Source organism: Scylla paramamosain, unplaced genomic scaffold (genome assembly GCF_035594125.1).
Source record: "Scylla paramamosain isolate STU-SP2022 unplaced genomic scaffold, ASM3559412v1 Contig9, whole genome shotgun sequence".
Taxonomy (NCBI): Eukaryota; Metazoa; Arthropoda; class Malacostraca; order Decapoda; family Portunidae; genus Scylla; species Scylla paramamosain.
The window spans coordinates 1552501-1565000 of NW_026973674.1; the positions used below are offsets into that span (position 1 = coordinate 1552501).

The window sequence follows — 12500 nt, forward strand, 5'->3', positions numbered from 1 at the left end:
TAGTCATTCCAAGGAAAATTAGCAAAATACCTCCTCAGGTCCCCCCACTAGCAGAGGCAAAACGCCAGAGGCACCTTCGCTTAGGGGGATCCTGAGGAGGGATTGGAGCAATAGCCAATAGCCAATGCGAATGTTGCAGAAGTTAATGAAGAAAAAGTTGGGGGGGGGGTGTCAAGACACTTAGGGTCGTCGACAGAAAGGCAGTCCAACCTGGGGACATTTATGGTCCCCTTCCCAGATTGGGACTCCGAGGCTGCTGTAGGAGTCGCCATGATGATTTTAAAATTTTTGAGTGAAGGGTGTGTGTGTTATTAGGTGCTTGTAGTTTTGTGTGGAGGAAGAGAGTTGTCTTTAGAGGGCAGGCTGTGACTGGCCCGTTGTGTTGTGAGACACAAAGGGAAACGTTCAGTGAGGTCACAGCTGGGTTTAATGATAAGTTCACAGCACCCCTTGAACAGTGCTTTAGACCTCACTGGGAGTAATTATCGTTTCGGCAGGTGTCTACTGCCTCCTCCTCCATATATATATATATATATATATATATATATATATATATATATATATATATATATATATATATATATATATATATATATATATATATATATATGTATATATATATACATATATATATACATATATATACATGTATATATATACATGTATATATACATGTATATATATATATATGTATATATATATATACATATATATATATATATATATATATATATATATATATATATATATATATATATATATATATATATATATATATATATATATATATATATATATATATATATATAATTTTATACACCGCTCTTTTAGACAGGGTGGAATCAAAAGCTTTTCCTTTCATCAGCCCCTCTCCTCTAACTGACTGTCTTCAGCTTTTCTCTGTCATCGCCGCAATGTTGCATCTCTAGATGTCTTCTACCGCTATTTTCATGCCAACTGCTCTTCTGATCTTGCTAACTGCATGCCTTTCCTCTTCTCGCGGCCTTGTTGCACAAGACTTTCTTCTTTTTTCTCATCCTTATTCTGTCTACCTTTCTAATGCAAGATTTAACCAGTGTTCTCAATCATTCATCCCTTTCTCTGGTAAACTCTGGAACTCCCTGCCTGTTTCTGTATTTCCATCTTCCTGTGACCTGAACTCCTTTAAGAGGAAGGTTTCAACACACATATCCTTCAACTTTTGACTACCGCTTCAGACCCTATTCGTTACCGGCGTCTCAGTGTTTTTTTTTTTTTCTTGGCCGGTGTCTCTCCTATATTCCTATATAAAAAAAATAAATAAATAAAGGCAGCTGTGTGTTTACACACAAGAGTGGATCACATTATCTCTCCTTCTCTCTCTCTCTCTCTCTCTCTCTCTCTCTCTCTCTCTCTCTATATATATACACACACACACACACACAGAGAGAGAGAGAGAGAGAGAGAGAGAGAGAGAGAGAGAGAGAGAGAGAGAGAGAGAGAGAGAGAGAGAGAGAGAGAGAGAGAGAGAGAGAGAGAGAGAGAGAGAGAGAGAGAGAGAGAGAGAGAGAATTAAGGGTTAGAATACAGTAAAGAATGGAAGGAAAAGGAGGAGGAGGAGGAGGAGGAGGAGAGGTAAGGAAATATGATAATACGAAGAGGAAGGAAGGAAGGAAGGAAGGAAAGTTTTCAAAACGAAGGAGGGAAAGTGAGGCAGGCAAGTGATAAAGACTGTGAAAGGAAGGGAGGAAGGGATGAAGGGAGAAGTGGTAATGAGAGAGAGAGAGAGAGAGAGAGAGAGAGAGAGAGAGAGAGAGAGAGAGAGAGAGAGAGCATCACTACACTCCCTGTACTTACGCCCCTTATCTCCATTCTTTCCCTCCCTTCCCTCTCGCTCCTCCTGTTTCTCCCTCCTCCTCCATTCTAATTCTTTCCCTCCCTCCCTTGAGCTCACAGATGAGGAAGGGAGTGAGGGAGGGAAGGAGGGAATCGCTGAATAACAGGTAACGAATGACAATGGCAGTGAAATGAAAGGAAGGAAGGAAAGAAAGAGGGAGGGAGGGAGGGAGTAGTAAAAGTTAATGAGTAAATAAATGAGAGAGAGAGAGAGAGAGAGAGAGAGAGAGAGAGAGAGAACTGTTGGTTGGTGTTGGCTGGTGGTTGAGTTGCCAGGCGGCCGCCGCTATGAACAAAGCACACAGGATGTGATGGAAGCTTGCGACTCATCTGTCTTATTTATTTATTTCTGGTGGTGAGATGGCGTGTCTGTAACGGCTGCAGCCTGCCACCTTGCTGAGCGCTTTTCAACTTTCCTATATAATTGTAACTTAGGGAAGTACAGAGTTGAATTGTGTTTTCTTTTTGGCAGTGGCTGAGTAAGTGCAAGTGGCAACACGAGCCGCGTCGCGTCTCGTCTCAGTGACCAGGGTTGCCAGATTGGCACTTTTGGTGCCAAAATCTATAAATTTGGCACTTTTTCAATGCGTTTGGCATCCAAAAAATCAAGTTGGCATCTTGGCACTTTTTTGGCATTTTTCGATAAAAATCATTCACTAGCCATTTTTCTGAAATTTCGAAATGCCTAATGCATTGTTAGCACCATCATTACTGATGGAAGAAATGAAAACATCAACAAACAGCGCAATCTGTATAATGTGCAATCAAGATCAAGAGTCAAGACTAAATCAAAACAAAACACAAGACCAAGACCCAAAACAGACTGCACGGGGGCGCGGGCGCCGGGCACGGGCTGCTCATCCACAAGTTCTCTGTAACCGACCATAACTGTAAGTATGAAGTTCTAGTGTTGAAGTTAAATTGAAAAAATGGTAAAGATTTGGCAGAACACCGGGTGTGTTTTTTTAGTTAAAACACTTACTAATAGAAAGGATATGCTTCATAGAGACATACCTGATGTCTCATTTGTTGCGATTTTGCGTATTTTTATTTTCATGAATTTTTCTAAGTTCCGCACCCCTTCCCCTAAGAATAATGGGGGAGAGGTGGGAATTCGGGGTTTTGGGTGGGGGGAGCACATATGCTGTTATTTTGGCTTACAATTATTGGCATAAATGAAAGAAAAGCTAAAAATTGGAAATGCGAGCCAAGAATTGACAAAAATTGGCTCGCATTTCCAAGTTTCGAAATGTAATAAAAGTTGAAAATTGAAAATGCGAGCCAAGAATTGGCAATTAATACCATAAAACCGAACCTAACCTAACCTAACCTAACCAAACCTAACCAAACCTAACCTAACCTAACCTAACCTAACCTAACCTAACCTTGAAGTAACCCCGAATTCCCACCTCTCCCCCATTATTGTTAGGGGAAGGGAAGCGGAAATTAAAAAAATTAATAAAAAATCAAAAACAAAAAATCGCAAGAAACGACAAAAAAGGTGGGTCTTTTCGGTTTGAGTGCCTATCGAATTTTAATGTTTTTTTATTCCAATGTATGTATTTTGATGTGGAAAACCCAAAAATTATAACCATTTTGTGGAGAAATTATTTATTAACACTTAGGTTAGGTTAGGTTAGGTTAGGTTAGGTTAAGTTTAGGTTAGGTTAGGTTAGGTTAGATTAGGTTAGGTTAGGTTAGGTTAGGTTACACATAAGTATTGGTTTCTCCACAAAATGGTTATCATTTTAGGGTTTTCCACATCAAAATACATACTTTGGAATAAAAAAAACATTTAAATTCGATAGGCACTCAAACCGAAAAGATCCAAAAAGGTAAGTGTTTATGAAGGAAAACCTGTCTAATAGTAAGTGTTTTAACGAAATCCTGAAACCCGGTGTAATACCAAATTAATACCGAAAAAATGCACATAAATAATGATTAACCCCTTCAGTGGCGATAAAAAGTAGGTTGTCCCGCCGCGTGAGATGGCCGTTGTGCGGCGCCAGACGGGCCTTTTTGTAAAAATTTACCGCTTAGCATAGGTTAGGTTCGGTTAGATTAAGTTAAAAAAAGCCAAATGTTTTACAGGTACCATCACAATGCCGAAGTGGAAAGGTTTCTACGACAGCCAGAGAAACTACAAGTGTGAGTGGGAAAGAACCTTCTTGTGGGTGAAGGAAGCACCAGATGGCCGAGGCGATGCATATTGCAAGCTATGCTTCTGCAATTTAAAACCAAGACTCTCCATTATTCAAAAGCATGAGCAGACGGAGAAGCACAAAATGAAACAATCTGTTATTAGAACCACAAAGCCTATTACTGTTTACCCCAGTGGTCCAAGTGAGGATGTTAAAAAAACTGAATTGGAGTTGGCAGTTGCAATATCTTGTCATTGCTCTATTAAATCAATTGACCACCTTGGTGAAATAATGAAAAAACATGGAAAAGGAAGTACACTTGGGAAAATATCATTGCACCGGACAAAATGCAGCAAATTGGTCACTGAAGTAGTCTCACCTGCCTTTAAACAGGAGTTAAGGAATGATATCAAAGGTGAAAAGTTTGCTGTGCTAGTTGATGAATCAACTGACATTAGTACAGAAAAACATTTATGCATAGTTGTTCGCTACTTCAGCAAAAAGGAAAAAAAAAATATGACAGAACTAGTAGGACTTGTACCAGTGACTGAAGCAACAGGTGCAGTTTTGTTTGATAAGATTAAGACATCAGTGCAAGACATTGGTCAAAGCTTAAGCAACTGTATAGGATTTGCAAGTGATGGTGCATCCGTCATGGTAGGACATAATAATTCTGTATGGACACGAATACAAGAGGAGTCACCGAACTGTGTGCTAATGAGGTGCATTTGTCACTCCCTTGCCCTTAGTATACAGCATTCTTTCAATAAATTGCCATCTAACCTGGGGTTCCTCTTATCTGAAATTCCGAAATGGTTCTCCAAAAGCTCTCTTCGGAGAGAGTCTTACAAGACTCTCTTCAACATCATGAACCCAGACGATGAAAGGAAAGGACTACCAGCTCCATTTCAGCAACCATCTGCTACAAGATGGCTGGTAAGAGGAAAAGTTATCTTATGTTTCTTATGCTTTATTTTGAGTGTTGAGTGAATGTGTGGAGCTGTGAGGAATGGTCTCATTACTATTAGAGAACAATTAATGCCAAATATATTTGTATTTTGAGTGTTGTTTGGCAATGTTGGGCTTTAAGGAATTATCTCATTGCTATTATAAGAATAATTAATGCCAAATAGATTTATATGCTATATTTTGAGTGATATGTGGCAATGTTGGGCTTTAAGGAATTATCTCATTACTATTATAAGAACAATTAATGCCAACTAGATTTATATTTTGAGTGTTGTGTGGCAATGTTGGGCTTTAAGGAATTATCTCATTACTATTATAAGAACAGTTAATGCCAAATAGATTTATATTTTGAGTGATGTGTGGCAATGTTGGGTTTTAAGGAATTATCTCATTACTATTATAAGAACAATTAATGCCAAATAGATTTATATTTTGAGTGTTGTGTGGCAATGTTGGGCTTTAAGGAATTATCTCATTACTATTATAAGAACAGTTAATGCCAAATAGATTTGTATGCTCCTAGTCTATGGTATGCTTTATTTTGAGTGTTGTGTGGCAATGTTGGGCTTTAAGGAATTATCTCATTAATATTATAAGAATATATATATATATGCTTTATTTTGAGTGTTGTGTGCCAATGTGGGGCTGTAAGGAATGATCTCATTACTATTAAAAGAACAATTAATGCCAAATAATTACATATGCTTTATTTAGAATGTTTTGTGGAAATGTGGAGATATAGGGAATGGTCTTTCATTATAACTTTAAGATCAATAATTAGCCTAATGTGAACGGAGTGCCTAGATTGGTTCATCTTGAAAATGTACATGTACAAGTAAAAATATATATTATCTATCTCTATGAAGATTATTATGGGTAAACATTGTAAATTTATGAATTAACTATTTTTGTAACTTTGCACATAACCATTTGGCTAGTAATAAAGATTTTTTTTAAATATGTTCTTGTTTGGAATGTTACCCTAGTTACCACGATATATTGCAGGTGTTTTCTGGCTGTTTTATAATAGGCAGTTTTGTATATAATTACCTGCAACAGTGTTCAAGTAATTATTCAGTTAACTTTTGTCAGACCATCTGCAATATAGTGTGTGTGTGTGTGTGTGTGTGTGTGTGTGTTGTGACATGGGAGATGAGTTAAGCTCGTATTGTCCCGTCTCAATGTGTGTGTGTGTGTAGTGTGTATATATATATATATATATATATATATATATATATATATATATATATATATATATATATATATATATATATATATATATATATATATATATATATATATATATATATATATATATATATATATATATATATATATATATATATATATATATATATATATATATATATTTTATGAGTTATAAAGTTTGGCACTATTTTGTGCTATTTGGCACTTTATTGGAAACACTTTGGCATCTTTTGCTCTGAAAAATCTGGCAACCCTGTCAGTGACTCAGTCACATCTCAGTATATCACACATCCTGGGCGTGCATGGAATGTTAAGGCAGGATAAGCAGCCCTCACTTGTACTACCAGTGTGCTACACTATAAGTTGCCAGGACACACTGCTATATTTCCATCTTGCCTATCACCAGTGTCTCTTTGTTTCCTTCGTAACGTTTGAGTTTTCATCTTAATTAAGATGTGTATCAGTATTATATACTTACGCTGCAACTCGCCGCTGAGAGAGAGAGAGAGAGAGAGAGAGAGAGAGAGAGAGAGAGAGAGAGAGAGAGAGAGAGATTATGACATGGGAAAGGATGAAACAGTGGAACTTGTGGTGATGGAGTGTGTGAGGTATATGTTGCCCCCCTCTCTCTCTCTCTCTCTCTCTCTCTCTTTCATTGCATTTATTATTCTTACTTGTCTCTTCACTATAATATTTAATAATGTTTTCCATATTTATTATTTTTCTTATACCTTACAACACACACACACACACACACACACACACACACAGTTTTCCTGTTATGCACTCAAGCGGTAGGTTGAAAGGCTTGATACAGGTTACACGTCGTTTTCTAGTGCATTCTCATGTGAGTGTGCGTTGTGGTGTCACATGAGGAAAGCAGGTGTGCTGTAGGCTGACAACCGTTTTGGGTAAGTAGAGAGAGAGAGAGAGAGAGAGAGAGAGAGAGAGAGAGAGAGAGAGAGAGAGAGAGAGAGAGAGAGAGAGAGAGAGAGAGAACATAAGAAATAAGGGAAGCTGCAAGAAGCGACCAGGCTTACACGTGGCAGTCCCTGTATGAAACACTCCTACCTATTTCCATCTGTTATCCCCATCCATAAACTTGTCTAATCTTCTCTTAAAACTCTCTAGTGTCCTGGCACTAACTACATGATTACTGAGTCCGTTCCACTCATCTACCACTCTATTTGAGAACCAATTTTTTCCTATCTCCTTCCTAAACCTAAATTTTTCAAGCTTGAACCCGTTATTTCTTGTTCTACCTTGGTTGCTGATCCTAAGAATTTTGCTTACATCTCCCTTGTTATAACCCTTATACCACTTAAAGACTTCTATCAGGTCCCCTCTTAACCTACGTCTCTCTAGAGAATGTAAATTTAACCGCTTCAACCTCGCTTCGTAAGGAATACTCCTCATCCCCTGAATCCTTTTAGTCATTCTCCTCTGTACTGATTCTAATAGACCTATATCTTTCCTGTAATGTGGGGACCAGAACTGCACAGCGTAGTCTAGATGAGGTCTGACCAGCGCCAAGTATAACTTTAATATTACTTCCGGCCTTCTACTTTTAACACTCCTAAAAATGAATCCTAGTACCCTATTTGCCTTGTTTCTGGCTTCTATGCATTGTTTCCCTAGACGGAGTTCAGAGCTAACTATAACTCCTAAATCTTTCTCGTACCCTGTACCTACCAGAGTTTGGGTGTTTAATGTGTACCTATTGTGTGGGTTTCCTCTACCTACGCTAAGCACTTTGCATTTATTGATATTAAATTGCATTTGCCATCTATCCGTCCATTCATTCATTCTATCTAAGTCTGTCTGCAAGGCGATGGCATCCGCTTCTGACCTAATTAATCTACCTATCTTTGTGTCATCCGCAAATTTACTAACATCGCTACTAATTCCACTATCCAAGTCATTGATATATATTAGAAATAATAATGGCCCTAATACTGATCCCTGTGGCACCCCACTAATGACATGACCCCACTCGGATTTCGAGCCGTTTATTAGCACTCTCTGTCGCCTGTTACCAAGCCATGACCCTATCCAACCTAACACCTTCGAGAATGTGTAAGGGATTAAGAGATTATGACAGAGACTAGTTACTGAGATGTGAATAGGTGATGATGCTCGTGGGCGTGCCCCGGTATGGCACGGGCGTGGGCGAGATGTTATGCGCATATGTGGAGAAAGTGGCTGGAGTGTGGCATGAGTGTGACAGGCAGGGGATGGGTAGGAGCGAGTTCCTTCCCTCCCCGGCCCGTTAGTCAAGGCCCAGTGTTGCCAGATATACCAAGAAACCGGTAGATCTACTGGATATTTGATGGATCTCTCGATTTACCGAATGATTTCGAAAATAAGGTCAAATCTACTTTATTTTCATTCAAACCTACAGAGAAATCTACTGAGATTCAGTTTCATGAGAGAGAGAGAGAGAGAGAGAGAGAGAGAGAGAGAGAGAGAGAGAGAGAGAGAGAGAGAGAGTGAAAGAGAGAGAGAGAGAATGTGGGGGATGGTGAGGTGCGGGGATGTGGTGACTAACCGAACGTGTCTTGTTCATGTGTCGAATCTCGGCTGACGGACAAAATACCGAGACCGATGTCACTGGCTCGGCCTCGGTCAGTATATGTGTCTCAGTGTCTGCAGGCTTTACCGTTCTCAGACACTAAGCCTACACACACGCACCTGTAAGTTTTTAGATAATATATGTAGGCTGTTTAGAAATTTAATTTTTGTGTTGATTTAAAAATAGAGCCTCAAATATTAACGGGCTGCATCGTTTGTGAAGGAAGGTAGGTGGTGTGTGTTACTTTTTTTTTCTTTTTATGTAGGAGGGACACTGGCCAAAAGTAACAAAAAAAAAAAAAAAACTGAAAAAGAAAAGGCCACTGCCAGTGGGCCAGTCCCAGAATTCAGTCCAAGAATTCAACTGGAAGGTGGAAATACAGAAGCAGACACGGAGTTCCAGGTTAACCAGAGAAAGGGATGAATGACTGAGAATACTGGTTAACTCTTGTATTAGAGAGGTGGACAGAATAGGGGTGAGAGAAAGAAGAAAGTCTTGTGCAGCAAGGCCGCGGGAGGAGGGGAGGCATGCAATTATCAAGATCAGAAGAGCAGTTAGCAAGAAAATAGCGGTAGAAGACAGCTAGAGATGCAACATTGCGGCGATGAAAGAGAGGCTGAAGACAGTCAATTAGAGGAGAGGAGTTGATGAGACGAAAAGCTTTAGATTCCACCCTGTCTAGAAGTGCGGTATGAGTGGAAGCCCCCCAAGACATGTGAAGCATACTCCATACATGAATGGATAAGGCCCTTGTACAGAGTTGGCAGCTTGAGGGATGGGGGGTGAGAAAAACTGGCGGAGACGTCTCAGAACACCTAACTTCATAGAAGCTATTTTAGCTACAGATGAGATGTGAAGTTTCCAGTTCAGACAGGACAGACCGAGGATGTTCAATGCAGAAGAGGGGGAGATGGAAGATCAAGAAGATGGGATAATTGTCTGGAAGGTTGTGTCGAGTTGATAGATGGAGGAATTGAGTTCTTGAGGTATTGAACAATACCAAGTTTACTGTGCCCCAATCAGAAATTTTAGAAAGATCAGAAGTCAGGCGTTCCCTGCGTGAAATGTTTACTTTCTGAAGGATTGGACGTCTATGAAAAGATGTGGAAAAGTGCAGGGTGGTATCATCAGCGTGGGAGTGGACAGGACAAGAAGTTTGAATTAGAAGGTCATTGATGAATAATAAGAAGAGAGTGGGTGACGGGACAGAACCTTGAGGAACACCACTGTTAATAGATTTAGGAAAAGAACATTGACCGTCTACCACAGCAGCAATAGAACGGTCAGAAATGATACTTGGGATGAGGTTACAGAGAGGATAGAAACCGTAGGAGGGTAGTTTGGAAATGAAAGCTTTGTGCCAGACTCTATCAAAAGCTTATGATATGTCCAAGCGAAAGTTTCACCGAAATCTCTTAAAGAGGATGACCAAGACTCAGTAAGGAAAGCCAGAAGATCACCAGTAGAGCAGCCTTGATGGAATCCATACTGGCGATCAAATAAAAGGTTGTGAAGTAATAGATGTTTAAGAATCTTTCTGTTGAGGATAGATTTAAAAACATTAGACAGGCAGGGAATTAAAGCAATAGGACGGTAGTTTGAGGGATTAGAACGGTCACCCTTTTTAGGAACAGGCTGAATGTAGGCAGACTTCCAGCAAGAAGGAAAGGCAGATGTCCTCTTTTTTTTTTTTTTTCTTGATTTAGTAAAGCATTTGACTTTAACTCTATTGATCATAACATATTATTAGATGAGCTAGAAAACATTGGAGTTAGAGGATTACCACTAAAATTGTTTGCTAGTTGCCTGTCAGGTAGGAAAGAGTCTGTATTTTGTAACAATTACATGTCAAATAAAAAAAAAATATTATTAAAGGTGTGCCACAAGGTTCTATATTAGTTCCCATATTATTTCTGATATACATCAATGATATATGTAATGCTAGTGATATGCTTAGTTACCTTCTATTTGTCGATGATACAAGTGTTCTCCTAGCAGATAATGATTTGTGTAACTTAAATGTAAAGTAAAATCAAGAATTGCACAACATATTCCAATGGGTAACCGCAAATAAGTTAACAGTAAACATTAAAAAAAACTAACTTCATATTGTTTCAAAACCGCTCTGTTGTCAGTAATTTCGGAACAGTTTCCTATGGAGGCTGTGAGCTAAATCGTGTTTCTTCTACACAATTCTTAGGAGTTATCATTGATGAAAATTTAAATTGGAAAAAGCATTTACAGTCGGTGTGTTCAAATTTATCAAAACTTGTGGAATTTTATTCAGAATTAGGTACAATCTTACAACTGAAACCTTATGCAGCTTATATTATTCATTATATTATCTGTAACTTATTTACTGTTTATTGATCTGGGACTGCACTTGGCCTGCGGTTGTGAATAATGTCTATGTAGCACAAAGGAAAATAGTAAGAACCATTGTCTTCAAAGGTAAATATGATTCCACCGACCTACTGTTTAATCAAGGACTTAAATATACTAACTTTCGACCTCTTAAAGAAATATTTCATAGCGCTGACCATATATAAAAATGTTAATGGTAATGATCCTAATAACATAATATTTAATGTATTCCACCATAGCCAAGGTACCCGAGAAAATCATCTTAATGTCATTTGCCCACAAGCAAGAACTAGTCTGTATACATTTTTCCATACACTGTGTTGGTCCTAAAGTATGGAACGTATTGTCTGATGATATAAAAAAAATTGTTGTTTTTTAATATTTTCAAAAGTAAAATGAAAAAAGTTCCTACTTAATAGTCTAAGTCAAAACTAAGATCTGTAATAAAGTTTTAGTATTTTTGTACATATGATTGATGTAGCTTATTACAAACACAACTTATCTTAAGGATATTAGCTCCTAGAAAAATAGTGCAATAATATTATTTATTTTCTACTGTTCTATATGATTTATATTGTTGCCCTGCCCTCTATATAAGTTGCATTTATATGTATATCACTCCTCTTTCCACTAGAGAACCCCGGCTCAGCGGGCTAGTGCCCGATTAATCATGTAATGCTACTTTTCTGTAAAAAAAAAAAAAAAAAATGCTATTCTGGGCAATAAACAATCAATCAATTAAATAAAAAGAATAATTAAATTAAGTTAGCAGCTGAGGGGGGGATGAGAAAAACTGGCGGAGACGTCTCAGAACACCTAACTTCATAGAAGCTGTTTTAGCTAGAGATGAGATGTGAAGTTTCCAGTTCAGATTATAAGTAAAGGACAGACCGAGGATGTTCAGTGTAGAAGAGGGGGGCAGTTGAGTGTCATCCTCTTCTACACTGAACATCCTGTCGTTTACTTATAAAGGACAGGTGTGTGTGTGTGTGTGTGTGTGTGTGTGTGTGTGTGTGTGTGTGTGTGTGTGTGTGTGTATGTGTGTGTGTGTGTGTGTGTGTGTGTGTCACTTGGGCGTTTTTACAATGCCGTTTCCCTGATCCGGAGGGGTGAGATTTTACCTCTCTTTAAATATCCTGTCTGTTGTCCGCCTATTGGGACTGGCTGGGTTCTGTGCACAGCAAGGGACTTGCTGTAAATTTGTTTGTGTTGGCTTTTATTTTCAATATCCTTTCTTTTGTTTTTCAGTGTGCCCCTTTTTTCTTTCTGTTTTCTTCGCTATGTATGTTTTTATTTGGATTTCAGGTGTGGCATTTTGTTTTATACAATTAGCATGTATTGTCATTTTACTGGCCGAGTTTACCTTGAAA

The 12500-nt window shown here is 38.4% G+C and overlaps 1 long non-coding RNA gene across 1 annotated transcript; it reads left to right on the forward strand.

Annotated features, from left to right (window-relative positions):
* The first annotated feature begins 2327 nt into the window (after positions 1-2327).
* LOC135096914 (uncharacterized) lies at positions 2328-5945 on the forward strand. The gene is made up of 2 exons (XR_010265165.1): positions 2328-2765; positions 3967-5945. It is a non-coding gene; the product is annotated as an uncharacterized LOC135096914 (long non-coding RNA).
* Positions 5946-12500: the final 6555 nt, after the last annotated feature.